Below are 23,398 nucleotides of genomic sequence, written 5' to 3'. Positions count from 1 at the left end.
TTCAAAAGGAGCCATGAGGAAGGGGAACCAGGGGACAAGAAATACAGGAAAAGCAAGACACACAGAAGGTTCAGTAATCTCATAACCAAGACTCATATATATAGTGCTCTGAATATACAGTGCTCTGAATTTTTCAGACAATGTTTGAGACGTGTTAAATAAACCAATTCATTTAATGCTCACAATGAACTTGTGAGGTGGGTACTATGTCCAGTTTTCTAGAGAATTTGTCTTACTGGATTGGAAAATAAAAACCTGTCCACTTAGAAGAGACTTACCTAAAAGAACATGAGATCTATGTTGTTGATTCATTTGCCCATGTCTGTGATTTGATGGACATTTGGATTGTCTCTCATTTGGGGCTATGATGAATCAAGCTGCTGTGACCATTTTTAGGCAAGTATTTTTGTGAACCCGTGTTTCAATTCTTTGGGACAAATATCGAAGCCTGAGAAACCGTCAAACAATTCTCCTAAGTGGTTGCACTGTTTTATAAACCTGGTCAGCAGCATATGAGAAGTTTTGCTGTCCCATATTTTTGCCAAATTTTATTACTATTGGGGTTTAAATTGTAATTATTTTAGTGTGTGAATGGATAAATTGCTGTGATTTTAATTTTCATTTTCCTGATAACTGATGATGTTTAATCTGCTTGTGGGTCATACATCTTCTATGGTAAAATGTATCTCAATCTTTTCCATATTTGTAATTTTTCTTTATATTGTTATTATTTAATTGCAAAAGTTATTTATACTTTTTGGATACAAGTTCTTTGTCAGACATATGTTTTACAAATAGTATCTCCCATTGGTGGTTTGAATTTTCTTATGAATATGAACTTTAAATATTTATATCAGAACATCAAGACTATGTCATATTTAGGCCACAGGTGGCGGCTCACGCCTGTAATCCCAGCACTTTGGGAGGCCGAGGCGGGCAGATCACGAGGTCAGGAGATCGAGACCATCCTGGCCAAAATGCTGAAACCCCATCTCTACTAAAGTACAAAAATTAGCCTGGCATGGTGGTGGCGCCTGTAGTCCCAGATACTCGGGAGGCTGAGGCAGGAGAACGGCGGGAACCTGGGAGGCGGAGCTTGCAGTGAGCCGAGACGGCGCCACCACACTCCAGCCTGGGCAACAGAGCGAGACTCCGTCTCAAAAAAAGAATATGTCATATTTAGAGATAAATTTAAGAAAATAGGTGGAAAATGTCCATACTGAAAACTACAAACATTGCTGAGAAAATTAAATTTCTACATAAATGGTGAGGTATACCTTTGTGATTGGGTTGGAAAACTCATTATTTTTAAATATTAATTGTCCACAAATTAATGTAATAGATTCAATGCAATTCCAATCAAAATATCAGCAGGATTTTTGTGTGGAATTTGGCAAGGTGATTCTAATATTTAAATAGAAACACAAACAATGATAGAATAACTAGAATCTTATTTTTTTAAGTAACAGATTTCCATCTTTATTAATTTTACTTATAAAAATTCCATTCAGTGTATTAACAATATTCTTTGATTAAATTAATGAAAAACTATTTTACAGAAGCTCTATAGAGGTACACGTTCTTTAACAGATAGAGCAAAAGGGCATAAAAGTTCAAGCAGCCAATAACTGGAAATTGAGGAACTTATGGATGCTTTTGCTGAAGCTAATGTACAGTAAATTACATCTTTGTGTAAATGTAAAATTATTTCTATGAATATAATATTATACTATTTTGTCTTTTTTTTTTTTTTATGAGATGGAGTTTTGCTTTTGTTGACCAGGCTGAAGTGCAATGTTGCAGTCTAGGCTCACTGCAACCTCAACCTCCCGGGTTCAAGCGATTCTCCTGCCTCAGCCTCCCAAGCAGCCAGGATTACAGGTGCCTGCCACCACTTTTGTATTTTTTAGTAGAGATGGGGGTCTCACCATGTTGGTCAGGCTGGTCTCAAACTCCTGATCTCAAGTGATCTCAAGTGACCCACCCACCTCAGCCTGCCAAAGTGCTGGGATTACAGGTGTGAGTCAACGCACCTGGCCTATTTTTTCATTTTTAACTTTAGCTTTTATTTAATATTTTTATTGAAACAATGTGATTTAATTATCAAATATTTATATAGCTATATGAAACCAAATCAGATGTGGCCCCACAGCTCCTCTTCATGCTGCTGCTGGTCGCCATGTACAATTCAGGGAGGAGGGAAAAGAGATTAGAGACAATGAGTGCTTCTCCTTTTGCTCAATATCATTGATCAAATAATTTGTCTGCGCCCATATAACAGGCCTGAGAAAATGGTGTCGTTTTATTAGCGGTAACTTTCCAGAATCGATAACTTTGCTAATGAATATAAAAGCCTGGGTGCCTTGCAGCCCAAATTCATGCAATCGGATGGCTTGCTGTAATCAAGCACTGGCATTAGCGTTCTGTTAGGATGAAATAAGTGCTCCGTAATTTAGTCCTCAAGTGCTTCTGGCATTTCAACTCTTTGTTGGCATATAAAGCATACATTTCTCCTGTAGTAGTAAAAAGTAATTTATTGACTTTTAAAAAAAAAAAAAACTTTCTCACCTGTGATGAACAGACTATTGGCCTCATAAGCCTTTCTATTCAAACACTACTGGGCAGAAGCTGGCTTACTCAAATCTTAGCAAATTGAAATTCAATCCAGATCAATAAGGTTTTTTTTTTTTTATTCAATTTGGTTCTGGAATGGAAATAATCATCACATTTTATAATAAGTATGTCTAATTTCAATTTTCATACTCTGCATTTATTCTGTATAATCAAGCATAACTGCTGTCCTTGTTCCTTTGCGCTGACAAATTCATAGGATAGATGCGTGCCTAGCAGGTAACTGCTTGGGAGGTAGTAGGGAAAGACTTCTTAGACATAATAATGAAAATTTGATAAATGTCAACCTAGAACTTATCTGTGTCCCTAGGAATTTAAAACAATTCTATTTTCTCATCGTCTACATAGGTAACAAAAATGTATGCATAATGGTGCATTATTTTACTTAAACAGCAACTAGTTTGTCTCTATGAAATGCTTCCAACAGAGAAAAATATAAAGGACTATAAATTAGATGAAGTAGTTCTTACCTAAAATATTCTATGATGGGCTGTCAGAATTGAAGTAGTTAGATACATTGTATCAGTTAGCTTTTGCTGTGTAACAAACCACTTTACCTTACTGGTTTAACATGACAACCATTTATTAGCTCATTCTATGAAAGCAATTTCAGCTGCACTCTGCTTGGATGTTCTCGTCTGGGCTAGACTCACGTGACCATCTGTGATAACCTTGGTCAGCTCGTGGATCATCAAAGACCACCTGCCACTCAGATCACTGGTAGTTAAACCAAGGTTGGCTCAAGGTTGGGCACAGTGGCTCACACTTGTAACCCCAGCACTTTGGGAGGCCAAGGAGGGCAGATCACCTGAGGTCAGGAGTTTGAGACCAGCCTGACCAACATGGTGAAACCTTGTCTCGACTAAAAATACAAAAATTAGCCGGGCATGGTGGCGGGCACCTGTAATCCCAGCTACTCAGGAGAGCGAGACAGAAGAATTGCTTGAACCCGGGAGGCAGAGGTTGCAGTGAGCCAAGATCTCACCACTGCACTCCAGTCTGGGCAAAAACCAAGACTTCATCTGAAAACAAAAACAAAAACCAAACAAAACAAAACTACGCTGGGCTCAGTTGTTGGGGGCAGTCATCTCATCTTCCAGAGGGCTGGTCGGAGCATATTTGCATAGTGGTCTCAGGTCTCTAAGTGTATCAATAAACAGCCTCAGTGCATGGTGCTTCTCAAGTTGCTGCATGTCTCATATTTGCTAATGCCTCATTTGTCAAAGCAATCTGGTTTCCAATCCCAGCGTCTGTAAGAGGATACCACCAAAGTGAATGGAGACAGAGAGTGAGAGCAAACTGGAGTCACTGCTGCCATCAGCCTGCCTCTGCCTGCACTGTCGCACGAGCTGTTCTTTCAGCACTCCCTCCTGGATATCCGTAGATGCACCACTTCCTCATTTCTAGAGTTGGGTCGTATTTGTGAATATCTCAGCAGCCTTTGCCTAATTCCTGATAACAAAATAAAGTTACCTTTATGAAAATATTTTAATTACCTTGCTATAATTTAGAAGTTCCAAAATGTTTCTAATATATTAATTTTGAATTTTCCGTTTATTCTCTAGCTATTTTTCTAATTCTGTATTTATGAGACCGTAACAAGATTTCCTACTTATTTTAGATATATTTGCAACATTCTAAAATTATTTCAAGTTTTGACTCTATTTAAAATTGCAATCCCAAACGATGTAGTTCCTCTCCTCCTTACCTTTTACTATTTTCTTCTCATGACACTCATCCTCCTTTAAATTCTCTGTAAACTATTGTGTTTATTGTCTGGTTTCCTCACATTGGGATGTATGTTATTTATACAGCCCGAACCCTGAAATGCGGCCATTATTTGGTATGTGCTCACTGGATGCTTCTAGAGGTGAATTAAATTGAGCTCTGCCAGAACACCATATACAAACCAGATGTACTCAAAATTCATTCTTAAATTTAACTTAGATTGGATAGAGTCAGGCGTTGTAACTCAGAAGCTTATGAAGACAGTTGACTTCCTCTAGAGAAGTCTTGATAACTATTCTTTCCCCAAATAAACACACAAATTATAAGAGTGATAAGGAAAGAGAAATCCAGGGTAAGAAACATGTATATATTCAGACATACATGTACATGATGTTTAGCTTTATGTGTCCACTTGACTGGGCTAAAGGATGCCTAGATAACTGGTAAATCATAATTTTTGTGTGTCTGTGACTGAGGGCCCAAATAGAGCAAAAAGACAGAGAAAGGGAGAATATTCTCTCTGTTTGAGCTGGGACATCCCTCTTCTTCTGCCCTAGAGCACTGGTGCTCCTGATTTTCTTTTTTCTGTTTTAGAGCTAGGGTCTCTCTATGTTGCTCAGGCTGGTCTCAAACTCCTGGCTCAAGTGTCCCACTTCAGCCCCCCAAACAGGTGGGATTACAGACACCAACACCACACCCAGCTAGTGTGGTCGTCCTAATTTGTGGGCCTTTGGACTCAGACCGAATTGTATCACCGGCTTTCCTAGTTCTTCTCCAGATCATGGGACCTCTCAGTCTTTAGAATTATGGGAGCCAAGTCCCATAATAATCCTATAATAAATCTCTCTCTCCCTGTCATTCTTATGTGTGCTCTCTCTCTCTCTCTGTATATATACATGGAGTCATGTGTCACTTAACAAGGGGGGATACATTCTGAGAAATGCGACGTTAAGCAATTTTGCCTTTGTGTGAACATTCTAGAGTGCACTTACACACATCCAGCTGGCACAGCCTCCTACACACCTGGACTATCCAGTATAGCCTATTGTTCTAGGCTGCAAACTTGCACAGCAGGTTGCTGTGCTGAACACTGCATGCAACGGGAACACAATAGTATCTGTGTACCCAAACATAGAAAAGGGACGGTAAAATTGTGGTATAAAATATAAAAACTGGTACACCTGTGTAGTTCACTTCACACGAATAGAGCTTGCAGGACTGGAAGCTACTCTGGGTGAGTCAGTGAGTGAGTAGTGAGCACCTATGAAGGCCTGGGTAACAACTGCAAACTTCACGAAAACTATGTAGAGGCTACACTACGTCGTCAAAAAAGAAAGGCTCTTTCTTCAATAATAAGGTTGGCTGACGTAACATTTTCACTTCATAAACTTCTAATTTTAACCTTTTGACTGCTTTATAATAACAGCTTGAAACACAGGCATATTATACAGCTGCACAAAAATATTTTCTTTCTTTATATCTCTACGTTTTCCTCTATGTTTATTAATTTTTAGTTTTTAAAACTAATACACAAACACATGTTAGCCTAGGCCTACACAGGGTCAGCATCATGAATATCACTGTCTTCCATCTCCATCTTGTCCCACTGGAAGGGCTTCAGGGGCCAAACACACATGAAGCTGTCATCTCCTGTGATAACAATGCCTTCTGGAGGAGCTCCTGAAGGAGGTACCTGAGGCTGTTTCACAGTTAATACTGTTTTTATAAGTAGAAATACACTCTACCATAATGATAAAACATATGATGTAATAAACACATAAACAGGTAACAGCCACTTATTGTCAAATATGTACTGTACATAATTACATGTGTTATATATATCTTTTTAGATGGGGTCTTGCTCTGTTGCCCAGGCTGGAGTGCAATGGTGTGATCTCAGCTCACTGCAAGCTCCACCTCCCAGTTCAAGCCATTCTCCTGCCACAGCCTCCAGGGTAGCTGGGATTACAGGTGCCCGCCACCATGCCTGGTTAATTTTTGTATTTTTAGTAGAGGTAGGGTTCCACTATGTTGGCCAGGCTAGTCTCGAACTCCTGAACTCAGGTGATCCACTAACCTTGGCTTCCCAAAGTGCTGGGATTACAGGAGTGAGCAACCACGCCCAGCCTGTGCTATGCTTTTATATGACCGGCAGCACGATTTGTTTACACGAGCATCACCACAAACACGTGAGTAATGTGCCACTATGACTTTATTCTGGCCACAGCATCACCAGGCAATAGGAATTTTCCAGCTCCACTAGAATCTCATGTCATGGTACCACCATTGTCTATATGGTCTCCTGTTAACTGAAACATTATTACAAGGTGCTTGACAGGGTGTGTGTGTGTATGTATGTATGCATGTGTGGATGTGTGGATGTGGATGTGTGTGTATATCGGGGGATGTGTGTATATGTGTGTGTGTGTGTGTATGTATGTTGTCTCTGGAGAACTCTCCCTAATACATTGTATATAACATATACATTTATGGGTATATCTATGTAAAGATGTGCATATATACAGATGCGTGTATATATAATACACATGACATTTATATCTGCAGAAAATGTATTTTGGACCAAATTCAATTTTTCCATTTTTATTTCATAATTAACTTCATCATTCCCAAAAGCCCTCACCCAGGAAACAACATTTGTAAAAAGTAATGATTTAATCTGGTTGAAATTGGGATTAGATCCAATAGTTTAAAGAGCCTTTGTTACCAATTCTTAGTGTTTTGGAGTAACAGCTCTGTGTCTGGCCATATGCATCGTGGTTAAATGCACAGATTCTAGAACTGAATGGCCAAGGGCACATCCCTTGCTCTTTCACTCACTAGTGTGACCTGGAGCGAGTCATTTACCACCTCCATACATTCATCCCTCCCACAGGGGAGTGGCTCTAGGACCCCCAAAGACATCAAAAACTACAGAATCTCAAGTCCCTGATATAAAAGGGCACACTATTTGTATACAAGCTACACACATCCTCGCTTTTTCTTTAGTCATCTCTAGATTACTTAGAATACCTAATACAATGTAAATGCTATGTGAATAGTTGTTGCACGATTTCCTTTAAGGAATAATGATAAGAAAAAAGTCTGTACCTGCTCAGTACAGATGCAATTATTTTTAATTTTTGAATATTTTCAATCTACAGTTGGTTGAATCCAAGGATATGGAGCCCATGGATCCAGAGAGCCAACTGTACTCAATACGAATTTTTACAGATTCTTCCATATTTCAAGCACTGTGCAAGGCTCTAGAATAGAACAACAGACAAGACCTACAACAAGCCTCTTGGGGCTGGGTGCAGTAGCTCACGCCTGTAATCCCAGCACTTTGGGAAGCTGAGACAGGCGGATCAAAAGGTCAGGAGTTTGAGACCAGTCTGGCCAACATAGTGAAACCCCATCACTACGAAAAATACAAAAAATTAGCCGGCGTGGTGGTGTGCACCTGTAATCCCAGCTACTCGGGAGGTTGAGGTAGGAGAATCACGTGAACCCAGGAGGTGGAGGTTGCAGTGAGCCAAGGTCACGCTATTGCACTCCAGCCTGGGCGACACTGTAAGACTCCATCTCAAACAAACAAACAAACAACAGAAAAAGAAGCCTCTGGGACTTAATCTGGTGGTAAATAGACAATGACAAGGCAATGATACAAGTGTTATGATAACACAGTCCCAAGCGCTATGGGATACTGTGGACACACATGTAAGGGTTTCTTCATTTGAACTTACGAATTTATGGAAGACTTTTCCCAAGTCTATTACTCAAAATGAAGAAAAAAATGAGGAATAGAAGTTAATTATATAAAGCATGGGCTGTAGGTAGGAAGGAAGAATGTTGTAGACAAAAATGCTTGATGCTTGAGATCACATGGTGTGGTTTAGGAACTGAAAACAGGGCACCTGGATTGGAACTAGACTGAGAGTGGGCTGCAAGAATGGAAGGAGTCAAGACTGAATAGTACAGAAACAGTGTGTAACATAGAAAAGTTCATTTGAGTTTTATACATTCTGACTTGCCTTTCAGAATCAATTACTTTAAAAATAGCTAATTTGAGCTGGACACACTGGCTGATGCCTGTCATCCCAGTACTTGGAGAGGCCAAGGTGGGAGGATTGTTTGAGTCCAGGAGTTTGAGACACAGCCCGGGCAACATAGTAGGACCCCATCTCTACAGAAAAAAAAAAAAAAAAGAAAAAGAAAAAATTAGGTGAGCGTGGTGACATGCACCCATAGTCCCAGGTACTCAGGAGGCTGAGATGAGAGGATCGCTTGCGTGGGGTAGATGGACGCTGGAGTGAGCCATCATCACACCACACCCTGTCTCAAAAAAAAAAAAAAAAGTTTAATTTATGTACATATTTGCCTATGTACATGCCTATGCACACACGTGCACACACACACACACATAGTTACCTCGGCTACACAGGCTGCTTTTGGAAGGGTACAATCTTTTAAAAGAAAAAAGGTGGGATGCGGTGGCTCACGCCTGTAACCCCAGCACTTTGAGAGGCTGAGGCAGCAGGATCACCAGGTCAGGAGATAGAGACCATCCTTGGCTAACACAGTGAAACCCCGTATCTACTAAAAAAAAATATATATATATACAAAAAACTAGCCGGGCGTGGTGGCGGCGCCTGTAGTCCCAGCTACTCGGGAGGCTGAGGCAGGAGAATGGCGGGAACCCGGGAGGCGGAGCTTGCAGTGAGCCGAGATCGCGCCGCTCACTCCAGCCCGGGGGACAGAGCAAGACACCATCTCAAAAAAAAATAAAAATAAAAATAAAAATAAAATATATATACACACACATATATTATGGCCACGAAAACACCTGGAGTCCAGAGGATGGCACCAAATATGACTTCCCTTTTCCTCTCAAGTAGACAGCGGTTCGCCACAGACAGTTCATCGAGACGAAGCGGCATGAGGAGCCGAGTCCCCTGGACGTTGCCTTCCACTCCCTGTGCTTCCTCTCATCCAGCTTTTCCTCCCTGCTTCACGTCTCCTCAGTCGTTTCTAGTCCTCTATCCGCCGCCAAAGGGCGGAGGTGCCGCCAGGTCGTGCGCAGAAACCCCAGACGGTTTGGTGGATCTGTGAGCACAGGGTGCGCGTGAATCCCGAGTAGGTTCCAGGACAGCGGCAGCGCCCTGTGACCCCGCGCGGCCCCGGGATCAGCGAGCAGAACGTCCGCCTTGTCTGTCTCAGCCGTCAGGTGCCAGGTTCACACAGCCCCGTACCTGGTAGCCCGAGAACCCTAGAGGGCCAGGGAAGTCGTCGAGTACTTCAGCTTGCCAGAGAGGGATGGAGAAGCCGCTGACGGAGCCGTGCGACCATGAAGCGGGCCTGCGGCCAGCAGAGAGGGTTCCTCTGGCCACCGGCAGCTGAGACCAAACAAAATGGCGGACACCTCCACAGACGCCCCTGTGCGGAGCAGACGGTGCCGGGCGAGAAACCTCCTCCTCCCCTCACACAGGTGGCGCCAGGCGGGCCGCCAAGAATCTGACTTGACTCTGGCCAAGAGGGTGCTTAAATGGCCAGAGGAGACTCTGAATATTTGTGAGTTTTCACTACTTGATGGAAAAAACCACAAAATAAAAATGACATCCAGCTATGTAAGAAATAAATTGGCCATCTTTCACTCATGAAATTTGGCTGGGAATTTTTATCTGCTCTACCCACAAAGCCTCTGCTTATGCATTTGCTCACGCGCTCTGTCTCTCTCCCACTGTCTCATAACCAGGACCCCGCTCCACCAAAGCAGAAGGCAAATACAGACAGTAGGATGAGATACACAGAAGATCACCTTGTCAAAAGCAATTTTGAGGGATGGAAAAAGGAGTATTCTTATGATCATTATTGCAGGTATGTTTTTGTATCATATCCAAAAGCATATGTTGGCTACAATAATTAATGTAACATCATTAGGAAAAGAAAACCTCAACATGCCTCCTCTTCCTTTCTTCACTCACAGAATAACGGAATAAAAATGTCTGTGAATAAACTCATTGTTTTCTCAACGATAAGAAAGCATTTTTTCTTTAAAAAAATTAGAATCCTCCATTTTCCATTCCTGCTAATTATTCGAATTTAACTCTTGGATCTGCTTTCTAAACTTAAGTCTACTAGGATGTACTGACGACAAATGTAAGGATTTAACAAAAAATATCATTAATCTAATTACAAAGAGCAGAACTTTGTTGGAGAAATTAACAGTTAAAGAAATATCCTATCAAAAGTATTTTTAATTTCAAAATGCTGAAGTCAAAAAACCGATTATGTCCTAAAAGGAAATAAAGACTCATCAGTATTAACTGCTTTTTCTTAAATTTCATTATCATTTCGAAGAACTTTTCTACATACATTATTGTACCCAGAATTGGTGGGTTCTTGATCTTGCTGACTTAAAGAATGAAGCCGTGGAGCTTCATGGTGAGTGTTACAGTTCTTAAAGATGCTGTGTCCAGAGTTTGTTCCTTGAGACGTTCAGATGTATCTGGAGCTTCTTCCTTCTGGTGGGTTTCTGGTCTCACTGACAGCAAAGCTGCAGACCTTCCTGGTGAATGTTACAGCTCTTAAAAGCAGCACATCTGGAGTTCTTCATTCTTCCTGGTGGGTTCGTGGTCTTTCTGGCTTCAAGAGTGAAGCTGCAAACCATTGCAGTGAGTGTTACAGCTCATAAAGGCAGCAGGGACTCAAAGAGTGAGCAGCAACCAGAGTCACCACAAAGAGCAAACTAAGAAACCTTCCAGTGTGTTGAAGGTGACCAGAGCGAATTGCAGCTGGCTGGCCCCCGCAAACTGCTTTTATTTCCTTATCTGGCCCCACCCACATCCTGCTGATTGGTCCACTTTACAGAGAGCTGATTGGACTGTTTTGACAGGGTGCTGATTGGTGCATTTACAATCCTATAGCTAGAGGTAAAGTTCTCCAAGTCTCCACTAGGTTAGCTAGATAGAGAGTAACAATTGATGTATTTACAAACATTGAGCTAGACAGGGAGTACTGATTGGTGTATTTACAAACCCTGAGCTAGACACAGTGTGCTGATTGGTGCGTTTATGATCTCTTAGACATAAAAGTTAACCCAAGTCCCCACTAGACTCAGGATCCCAGTTGGCTTCACCCAGTGGATCCCTCACCTGGGCTGCAGGTGGAGTTGCCCCCCAGTCCGGAACCGTGGGCCTGCACTCCTCAGCCCTTGGGCAGTGGATAGGACCAGAGGGGGCGGTGCCCGTGGGGAGGCTTGGGCTACGGGGGAGCCCACGGCATGGACGGGGTGAGGGGTGGGGCTTGGGGATGGCAGGCTGCAGTTCCTGAGCCCTGCCCCATGGGGAGGCAGCTGAGGCCAGGCAAGAATTTGAGCGCAGCACCGCAGTGCTGGGGGACCCAGCTCAACCTCCGCAGCTGCTGGCCCGGGTGCTAAGCCCCTCACTGCCCTGGGCCTGCAGCACCAGCTGGCTGCTCCGAGTGTGGGGACTGCCCGGCCCGGGCCCATGCCAGCCAGAACTCACACTGGCCCGCAAGTGCCATGCACAGTCCGGGTTCCCGCCCGCACCTCTCCCTCCACACCTCCCTGCAAGCAGAGGGAGGCAGCTCTGGCCTCAGCCAGCCCAGAGAGGGGCTCCCACAGTGTGGTGGCAGGCTGAAGGGCTCCTCAAGCGCTGCCAGAGTGGTCTCCGAGACCAAGGAGGCATGGAGAGCGAGGGCTGCTAGCACATTGCCACCTCTCATTATCAGAATTTGAGAGAAAATACTGATTTATTATCTTGACCCACTCAAGCTAAAAATATATTACTGAAACTATTTTAATGAAATGTTTGCGAGTTATACATTGCTTGAATTTTCAAATGACATTTGCTTTAATAAATACTGATTTTTAACAAAAGCTTATTTCTTGAAAGTTGACAGATACTTTTAGTTTATTTTCTTAAAGACAATTAAATACAACAACAAGCTTTGTGGAAAGAAAATATTGGCAAAATTCAAATAACTATAAATACAACCAACCTCCTGAAAGGAATATTATGGAGACTAACAAAGTCAGAAACAAGCAAATGCACAGTGGTTATTATTCCAGTCCAAATTATGATTAGAATTGTGTACAATTTCCTAGTCAAAACAAATTTCTTATTTGTTCCCAATTCTGGATAGAAACCATAAAGTAAATCACAAGTATGAGCTAAGTTTACTTTGCCAGTAGTGTTTGGCAAACAATCGCCTTCTGATCACTGTGGCTGATCAATTTAATTAGATGTCAGAATCAATGAGCCACAGGTGAGTGAGGTGAATTGCAACCATGAAGTCTAACCCTTTTTCCAAGGCAAAAATACACTGAATTTGAGGTGTTTATTGTTTTAGCTTTCCATGATTTAAGACTATCATCAGAAGGCATAGCCTTCTCTCTTTCGAATCTACGGTTCTACAGTGCCTACAAACTGTAAATGACATATGAAGCTTTCACAGATTTGCTCTGAATTACTGGGTATATAATCCAAGCCCATGTGAAACTTTCCCTTATAGAACTCCTCAGGGCTGAGCGTGCCCCACATACCTGCCAGCATGATTGAACTGGGGTTGTACAGAGAAGTAAGGGCCTAGAAATATAATGGATGGACTTTAGCCACAACCTATCTGATATGAGCACACAATTCCAGAGTCAGTAAGTCAGGCTGATTAATGGAACTGAGCAGCTCAGAATAAGTGGCAGTTCAAAGACAATAAATCTCACAGTGTAGCCAAGCTCTAGCCCACTTTTTTTTTTTTTTTTTTTTTTTTTTTTGATGGAGTCTCTCGCTCTGTTACCCAGGCTGCAGTGCAGTGGCGTGATCTCAGCTCACTGCAACCTCCGCCTCCCAGGTTCCAGTGATTCTCCTGCCTTAGCCTTCCAAGTACCTGGGACTATAGGTGAGCACCACCACGCCTGGCTAATTTTTTGTATTTTCAGTAGAGACAGAGTTTCGCTATGTTGGCCAAGATGGTCTCCATCTCCTGACCTCGGGATCCACCCACCTCGGTCTCCCAAAGCGTCAGCATTACAGGCATGAACCACCGTGCCTGGCCTTAGCCCAATCTTTTGAAGACGACGGGGAGGCAACATGTGGCACAGTGATGACTGTGAGAAATAGAACTGTCTCAGACAAGTGTGCGTACTCTAAATACAAGTACAGAAAACATCCAAGACTACTAACAGAAATCATGAAAAATAGCAAATCAGAACATGGAACACTGCAACTTCTCATTTTAGAAAAAGACAATGTAGTTATTTGAAGTAAAAACATTTTCAAATTTTCAATGTATTGCTTTAAAACATGAATGCACTGAAGACAAATATAAGCATTTAACAAAAAATCTCAATCTGATTCCAAAGAGCTGAACTTTCCTGGAGAAATTAACAATTGAAGGAATATTGTATCAAAGATATGTTTAATTTTAAAATGCTGAAGCCCAAAGACAGATTATGTCCTAAAATGAAATGAGCTATACTTCTTTTCATCTTGAGGGAAGAAACGCTTTTTAGAGATGAGAATCTTTTCTGAAAAATTACTATGTCTAATATTCAAATAGCACACACACATGCACACCTGGTAACTCTTTTTTTGTTGATCTTGGCTTCTTCAAATGCTTATGATGATTGTAACAATCCATCTGGGGAAACAGGATCTTCAGTTTCATTCCATTCTGAACACCGATTGATAGATTTCACTTGGTTTCCTCATCGCTGATACTGGCAGATGCAAACTTTTAGTGAAAGTGATCTGGTTGAAGGGGCAGAATGCAATACTCAGCACTAGAGGAAACATTTTAACTGTGTGCAAGGCCAGAAGCCCAGGGATACTGGAAAGCAGGAAGACTGGAAGTTCTGACTTTGCCAAGCCTGTGGCCCTCTCCCTCTCTTCCTAGATAATGATGTATCCTGTGGTTATTGGGAGTCATAGATGGGAGGTTGGTAGGGTCTCCCCTCAGACACAGAATAAAGAGCAAGAAAAAAAAGAGTTAATTCTCTTTTAAAAATCTATTTTTTTTTTAAGAACCAGAACAGCTGGAAAATATTTAAGCAGGGCTCAGTCAGCCCTGAAAAATCTTTTCTCAGTGTCCTAGGGTAGTTTTATCAGAGCAAATGTATGAAAGCAGCACGGGATTGCAGAGTAGATAATCCTAGAATATCCTGGCAAACTTTAACATCTACACAGATGATAAAAATGGCCACTACTTCTGGAGTGCTTCTTATCTACCAGGAACTTTAAGTACACTGTATCATTTAATCCTTTCAACAACCCCTGGGGATAGGATCCCTGTCCCAGAGATAAAGAAGTAAAGTGAGTTTCCTACTTTCCCAAGATTAGACAGCTGGTGAGAGATGAGGCCTACATTTAGGGTCAGGGCAGCTGATTTCAAAGACTGTGTGAAGGGATGCTTACGTGGGGGGAGCCACGCTCGGGTCAGAAACACCTCCAATCTAAAGCACTTGGAACTAACATTTTAAAATCAAGCCAGAGAAAAATCAGTTCTGTACTTATTTTTCACATTTTAATTTAATTTTAATTCTGTGTTATTATTTCTGTACTACTACTTTCCTTCACCTTTAAAACAATCAGAAGACAGAGAAACAGGCAAACAAAGAGGAGAAAAAAGCGAATCTGTTGCTGGTCTGACCGAAGTCCAGATCCAAGGGCTGCAGGCAGTGTTCTAACATGGCAGAAGCAGGTGCCATCAGACTCAGTGAGGCCAACGTTCCCTCCAGGACGCAGTGATCATTGCAAAAGGCAGGTTGCAGGCTATTCAGTGAGCAAGCAGTTGGGGTTTGTGACCAAAACGATTTACATTTGAATTACCCACACTACACAAAATGAGTACAAATGGAGGGAGAAGGGAACATGATATAAGGTTAATAACCTCAACTTGAGATGTCCCCAAAAGATAGGTGGAACAGACAGAATGAAGGTGACGGTAGGGAGGATAGTGCTGGTGGCTAACACCTCAGGAACTCTTGGTTTTAGCATCAGATTTCATTAACTGAAAGCAATAAAATGGGGCAGTAAAACAAATGCTTCAGGAAGAAAGAAACCAGTATTGGGTAAAGCTCAAAATCCTAGTGATGCCAATATACTGAGTTAATTAGGTTAGGAAAAAAGTATTCATGAATAAGGTAATTGAACTCTACAACTTTGTACCTTTTTTTTTCTTTGAGAGTATCTGATCTACAGTGTATCATTTGCAAAATCTCTGTATCTACCAGTGGAAACGAAACAGAGTTCCCTGACCCACCTCACAGGACATGCGACAGGGGTGTGGCTCGTATGTTCTGCCCCTGCACGCTTAAACCCCTATGGGAGGGGGGCACACACGCAGGTGCAGGAGCCAGGCTGAATGTGTTTTGGGCTCCGGCCCTACGGTAGCATCTAAGGGTGGGTACTTACAACTCCCAAAGCCCAAGTGGGTGTGTGTTACAGCACTCTTTTAGCTTTGCTGTCTGCAGACGGCTTCAGTGTTAACCAGCTCAGTGTCCTGTCAGTACCCAGGTCCTTGTCCAGAATCCAGGAAGAATCAGGTTGTACACAGACTTGAAGGATGAATGTGGGGGTTTTATTGAGTGGTGGAGGTGGCTCTCAGTGGGATGGATGGGGAGCTAGAAGGGGGATGGAGTAGGAAGATGATCTTTCCCCAGAGTTTGGCTGTCCAGCAGCCGATCTCGTCTCCAACCATCCCAAGCTGAACTACTCTCAATGTTCAGATGTTCCTTCTCTTCTCTCTGCCACACTGTTCTGCTGCTCTTCTACTCTTCTGCTGGTCACTTCCTCACCTGCTTCTGGAGCCTGGGGATTGGGGTTTACATGGGTACAGGATAGTGGGGCATGGCAGGTGAAAAGGTAACTTTTGGGCAGGAAAACAGGAATGCCTGTTCCCACTTAGGGCCGTGGGCTTCCAGGCTTGAAGGTGGGGCCTTTGCCAGGGCACCATCATCTTCTACCCAGTATTTCCCTGTCTCCTGTCTGTATCAGAAATATCAATTTTTGTTCTGTATTAATTCAATGGGGGAGAAGGCATTAGCTAAATCTTCCAACCTTACAGTTGAATGTTAACATTTAATTTCACTGCTAAAATAAATGATTAATATCACCAACCTGAAACTTGATAGATTTTAATATTATATCTCTGCACTCACACACACAGTTTCAAGTAATAAAAACACTTAAAAAAAAAAAAAAAAAAAAACTTCTAGAAAGAGAATGGAGGAAATGTGAAACTCTGATATAAAGTTTTATTTAAACTATCCCTGATTGAAATTTTGGTTAAACGTGGTAGTAGAAGCACAAATGTTATCTGCTCTCCCTTAAGAAAATCAACTAAGGCCAGGCGTGGTAGCTCACACCTGTAATCCCAGCACTTTGGGAGGCCAAGGAGGGCAGATCTCCTGAGGTCAGGAGTTCGAGAGCAGCCTGGTCAAGATGGTGAAACCCCATCTCTAATAAAAATACAAAAATTAGCCAGGCGTGGTGGCGGGTGCCTATAATCCCAGCCGCTCAGGAGGCTGAGGCAGGAGACTCACTTGAACCCAGGAGGTGGAGGTTGCAGTGAGCCAAGATCGTGCCACTGCACTCCAGCCTGGGCAACAGAGCAAGACTCTGTCTCAAAAAAGGAAAAAAAAAAAAAAAAGAAGAAGAAGAAGAAGAAAAGAAAGAAGAAAGAAAGAAAATCAACGAAGAGGAGAGCAAATAAATTAAAACATCCATAAGCCTATTGGGACAAAAGAATGGGAGAAGTAGTATTAGAAGACATAAAATTTAATATTTCTTTGACGTTTAACAGACTAGTAGGCATTGGTTTAGTAGAATAAAGAAAAGCTGAAACCTAAGAAGAAAAGAAATGTGATTTACTCAGAGAATCTCAGAAAGTTTCATAGCTTGGAGTCAGCAAAGAAGCAACCATGGGGGACTCGGTGAGTCTAAAATTCGGAAATAAAGTGATTACATGCATTCTAATTGCAGGGACACAAGACCGTTTCTGTGACTCCCAGAAGGCTGCGGTCAGACGTTATCTCCAAGGAGGAAATTATCCTTTAGACGCTGGAGTCAGGTGATGACCAACAACAAAGGCCCACTCTGTTAAGGGGACCACTGGCCAATACACACCCTCCCATGAGACTCCCAGTCATCTCCCAGTGCATCACACTTACTCATGAATGCAGAGCCACAGATCAGGAGGCATTTGGGAGAGAGTTTTCACATGAGTGGAACAAAATCAATCTGACAGATTACAGGAAACACAGAAGAAGGGAGAGTGCAGAAACAGAAGAAGTTTTATTCGGAGCCCTATTTCTAATATCTCTGAAGATACAAGACCTACAGTAAGAAAAAGATAGCAAGAAGCAGCAGCTCTTTCATAATGCATATATAGGAGGTAAAATTATAAACACAGCTAAGACATGATGACACTGAAGGCAGAAAAGGGTGTGACTCCTGGGGTTACTGGGCTGGGAGCATGAGGAGGAACACCTGGGGGACTAGGTTTCAGGAAGACTTTATTTCTTCACCTGTGTGGCTGTTGCACATTATATGGCTTTATAACCACTTGTTAAATATACATTTACATTTTGCACATCTTTCTGTATGTGTGCTGTATGTCTCTCTCTCTCTCTCTCACACACACACACACACACAGTGATAAAGCGCAAAAATGGAGAAATTGAAAGGATTCTTGGAAATACAACTCCGAAAATATCCCACCTCCTTCCAAAAAAAGAAAAGATTGAAAGTGGAAGATAAAAGTCGAGGTGGGAAATAAGGGAGCATATTTGCAGATGATATATATATATATTAAAAAAGAAAGAAGAAAAAAAGAACATTCTCCCAAAATCATCCACAGAACTTGAAACAGAAAGGAGAATTCTACGTTGAACGAAAACGCAGTGAGGTAAAACGCCAAACCACAGGACAGGGAAAAGCCCGCCAGCCCAGGGCAAACGGAGCACGGCCACTTGTGGGGAGGAGCCGAGCACGGACACTGAGGCCACAGACACCAGAAAGCCCAGAGTGAGGGGCCCCCCACAGTGGCACTGGAGGCACGGGCTGTCTACTAATTTCCCCTGATCCCGGGTCACAGTCTAGAAACAGAGGTAGAGTTAGACGTGGGCCACCAAACCCACCACAGCCAAATGGCAGGCTGGGGCAGAATAATGGCTGCTGGAGACCGAATATGACTCTGTGGCTCTATCTTGTCCTAGCCAGGGACCTGGCCCTCCATGAAATGCTGCCTCTACCTACAAGGAAAGAGACGGTTCAGGAAAAACAAAACATAGTCTGAAATGAGGAATCAGAATTAATTATAAATGCCTTCAAACAATGCAAAATAAGCAGAGTTACACCAGTCCAGTCCAGAAAGTGCATCTGAAACTGTAAAATGTGGCCATTGAGAAGCTGAACCAAATATTTTATCATTATTAACAACAGGCCAGGCGCGGTGGCTCACGCCTGTAATCTCAGCACTTTGGGAAGGTGAGGTGGCTGGATCATTTGAGGCCAGGAGTTCGAGACCACCCGGGCCAACATGGTGAAACCCCACCTCTACTAAAAATACAAAAATTAGCTGGGTGGTGGTGGCACTTGCCTGTACTCCCAGCTACTTGGGAGACAGAGGCGGGAGAATTACTTGAGCCTGAGAGACAGAGGTTGCTGTAAGCTGAGACCATGTCACTGCACTCCAGTCTGGGTGACAGAGTGAAACCCTGTCTCCAAAAAAAATAATAAAATAAAATTTTAAAAACCCACAACAAAAAACAACAACAGAAGAATGCAAAATGATGAAACAATCACCACGCTGAGCCAGAGGCAAATGGCCAACCACCAGATCACAGGCAGGCTACGAGGGGCTAGTCGCCCTCCGCCATCTGCTACGGCACTGCAGACACGTGAGCAAGCCTGGGCGAGATTAGCGGGAACCAGTCTAGACCACGGGAACTCTTCAGCAGATCCTTAGGTTAACAAACTGTTGCTGTTTTAAGTGACTAAAGTGGGGATAATTTCCTAATCAACAGAAGCTAACAGACACACTTGGAAATGACAGATTTGAAATAGATGTGGAATGTCTCCCTCATCACCTATGTTCCACTGCCCTTGGAACAGGGGGGCTGTTAATTAATATGTGGCTTGTAGCTTGGTGTCTAGAAACAGTATAAAAAATTGTTGGGAAATCAAGGCTGTGTTTTCTGATTATCCAGGTGGCCCACAAGCACCCTGACTCATGTTTGTGGCAGCCACACAGGCCCTGGATAGGTGAGAGGGCAAAGGGAGCTGTGGGTGCCCCAGGGCACGAGCTGTGTCTCCTGGCCTGTGTCCTCCTTTAAAGTCCAGTAAATGTGGCATCAGATTAAAGTTGTCTGTGTCTTGCAAGGCTGATGGCAGCTTGAATCTGCAATCACAAGGTCAGTGTGTAGCAGTATTCAATATTGGAAGAGCTGAGACCTGTGAAATTTTGCACCAAGAAACTGCAACCCAGAGATGTTATACTAACTATTCTTTCAATCAAGTCTAAAAGCAACACAAACTGATTTTTGAATGTTTAAAAATATGGGAACACTGTTTATATGGAACTGCTTGAAAAATCTCGCAAACAACAAACATCAGTGAACCAAATGTTGATAGGGTATGAAAAGTTGCAGCCAGGGGCCTGGTGATGAGCATGGAACCTGCCTGATGGTGGGAGAACTCAGTGAAAGAACAGGAACAGAAGGTCAGCACCACAAATGTTAAAACCATCGCTGTGATCTGACTACTACGGAGTGTTTTGTGTGGCATCACTGATTTTCTTCTCTTTAATACACAGGGCAGAAAAAGCACAGAAGTAAAAAAAGGAACAGAAAAGAAAAATTAAGTGTGTGATTCACAATGAAGATATGCCAGTTATGAACTGTAGAGATTAAATAACAGAACATCAGTGCTCTTAAAACAAAAAGTAGGCTGGGCGCAGTGGCTCACACCTGTAATCCCAGCACTTTGGGAGGCCGAGGCGGGCAGATCATGAGGTCAGGAGATCAAGACCATCCTGGCTAACACGGTGAAACTCCGTCTCTACTAAAAATACAAAAAATTAGCCGGGCACGGTGGGCGCCTGTAGTCCCAGCTACTCGGGAGGCTGAGGCAGGAGAATGGCATGAACCCGGGAGGCGGAGCTTGCAGTGAGCCGAGATCACACCACTGCACTCCACCCTGGGCAACAGAGCAAGACTCTGCCTCAAAATATATATAGATATAGATATAGATCTACAGATCTATAGATAGGGTATGAAAAGTTGCAGCCAGGGGCCTGGTGCAACTATATATACATATACATATATATAGATCTGTAGATCTATATATAGATATAGATAGATATAGATCTATATCTGTATATAAATATAGAATGCTTTTTTCTTCAGATTCCACAGATCATAAAAAAGACTATATTTCAGACCACAAAACTTCAATGATTTCTAAAAACTATTTTTTTATTCTTTAATTAAAATGCAGTGAAGTTAAATAAGCATTAAAACTCCAAAACGCTATAAAACATACAGTTTTTGAAAGTTTTCTTGTATCATTAAGGGCCAAAGAGAAAGACGTTGAATATTTGTAAAACAACTGACCACATATGAAAACTTCTGTATGACCCAGGTAGATCTGCACTCAGAAGAAATTCTAGAGCCTTAAATAATCATATTAATAAAAACAAGAAAAAACTTTAAAATATCAACAAAATATAGACAAAAACATAAAAAACAGACAAAAAAAATCAAGGCAGAACTTAGTGATTAAAGCAAAATGGTAGTAGTAGTAGTACTTTTTAATTCAAGAGCTGCATCTTTAGGGAAGAATTTAGTAAGTAAACTACCTTATTGAAGAAAAAAAACAGAGAATATAGTGTCAGGTCTCTAAGCTGAAGCTCAGCCATTATAACCCCCTGTGACCTGCACATACACATCCAGGTGGCCTGCAGGAGCCAAGAAGTCTGGAACAGCCAAAGAAAAACACTACAAAGAAGTGCAACAGCCAGTTCTTGCCTTAACTGATTAACTAACATTATAATATTTTACTATTGTGACTTGTCCCTGCCCTACCTTAGCTGATCAATCGACCTTGTGACATCCTTCTTCTGGACACTGAGACTTACGATCTCCCCACCATGTACCCCGTAACCCCCTCCTCTGCTAACAATAGATAACCACCTTTGGCTGTAATTTTCCGTTACCTACCCAACTCCTATAAAGCAACCCCTTCACCATCTCCCCTCGCTGACTCTCTGTTCGGACTCAGCCCACTTGCACCCAAGTGAATCCTGTTTGGTGATCTCTTTGCACGGACGCGCCTGACATATAGATAAGTACATAAAGCAAGAAACACGTAAAGGTCAATCACAAATAGAGACCCCTGCAATGGACCACTAAGACTACTTAATTTCATGCAAAGAACAAACACAGGCTTTGCCTAATCTCCAGGACCTGGGGGTCTGAACCTGAGAGAGGGAGGAGTCCCTTCTCCTGGCCCAGACAGTCCTGGAGAATCTGTGGGTTGAAGGTTCCGTTCACATGTTCCTATCTCATGTCTCAGAGACCTTCTTTCCATTGAGTGCCCTCACTTTGTGTAGGACCCTCTTTAGGGCTGAGAATTTAGCCTATAGTGAGTTAAATCACAGTCTCCAAAAAGATATATCCATATTCTAGTCCCCCAAAACTGTGCCTGTGACCTTATTTAGGAAAATGTTCTTTGCAGATATAATTAAATTAAGGATGTCAGGATGAGATCATCTCGGGTTATCTAGGTGGGCCCAACATTGAATGACATACAGAAGAGAAGGCAGAGAGTATAAGGCCATGTGAATATCCAGGCAGAGGAGAGTATTGCAATCAAGAATCCAGAGAAGAGAAGACAAGGGTATGTTCCAAGGACATTTACCCAGTTTCTTGTTCTAGGCAATTCTCTGTGTTGAGCTCTTCTAGGGCAGAACCAAAGAGTACTGAAAGTATTGTTGTCTCTCTGGACCAAAGCCTGTACTGACCACAACACAAAGTCCTTCTTGGATTCACCCTCAGCCCACACACAACATGTGGGTCCATGGCAAGAAGAGACATGAAAAGATAAAATGAAAGAAAAGGGCCTCTTTGTCTCAAATCCCAGAGAGCTGAAATCATGGCCTTCCTTCCGGATCAGGCTGAATGGTGGCCCCTAGGGAGATAAGTCCGTGTCTTATTCCAGGAACCTCTAATTAGACCTTATTTGGAAAAAGGGTCATCAAAGATATAATTAAGGCTTTGAGATTAGATCATCTTGGATTATCTGGATGGGCCTTACATCTTTTGAAGACACACAGGAGAGTGTGATGTGGTCAGTTTTAACATGTAGGTTGTAATTTTTATTCAAGTATGGTGAGGCTGTGAAAGGAATATAAATATCTCAGGACCCCAAACTCACTACACCAAAGGGAAAAGTGAAGCTCAGTAACTGCGTCTTGCAAAAAACTGCCTTCCATTTTGTTCCTAAGTAGATAGCTGTGAAGACAGAAGGCCTACATGTCTCCGCCAGCGGCCTCCTTCACAAATTGCTCACAAGGAAATTCCACGTGGGCCCCAAGATCTTTACCCTAAAACAGAATTCTATTCTATTTCACCTTGGCATGCAAACTAACAGCTTATCTTCAAAGGTACCTTGACAAACACAGGCCTAGAGGGCATCCCTTGGCTCACCTGAGAGGAATGTATATTTGAGCGCCTCCTCGATGTTTACTTTATCTTATGCAAAAATGCAGACACACTGAGCACGAGCCAAATGCACAATTCACTGTTACACTACCCACTGGTTTCACAGGTAAAATGTAGATCCAGAAAGTGTTACTCAAAGCCTCCGAAAACTGTAACCACTTACCGCTTTTGTCTACCTTCTCTCTTTTTTTCCCCTTTCCTCCACTGCCCACCCCTTTTCCCTTTAAATCAAGAGTGTCCAATCTTTTGGCTTCCCTGGACCATACTGGAAGAATTGTCTTGGGTCACACATAAAATACA

General features: G+C 42.4%; 1 long non-coding RNA gene across 1 annotated transcript in view; it reads right to left on the bottom strand.

The window, feature by feature from the left end:
• LOC112625452 overlaps positions 1–22,395 on the bottom strand; it is an 80,820-nt gene extending 58,425 nt beyond the window's left edge. Inside the window, exon 1 of the long non-coding RNA XR_003119597.1 lies at positions 22,296–22,395. This is a non-coding gene — a long non-coding RNA (uncharacterized LOC112625452). The remainder of the gene's footprint in view (positions 1–22,295) is intronic.
• Positions 22,396–23,398: the final 1,003 nt, after the last annotated feature.

The sequence above is a fragment of the Theropithecus gelada genome, chromosome 5 (assembly GCF_003255815.1).
Source record: "Theropithecus gelada isolate Dixy chromosome 5, Tgel_1.0, whole genome shotgun sequence".
In the NCBI taxonomy this organism is placed as follows: Eukaryota; Metazoa; Chordata; class Mammalia; order Primates; family Cercopithecidae; genus Theropithecus; species Theropithecus gelada.
Note: the sequence above shows the minus strand (reverse complement) of the source record. Positions and strands in the feature narration are given on the sequence as shown.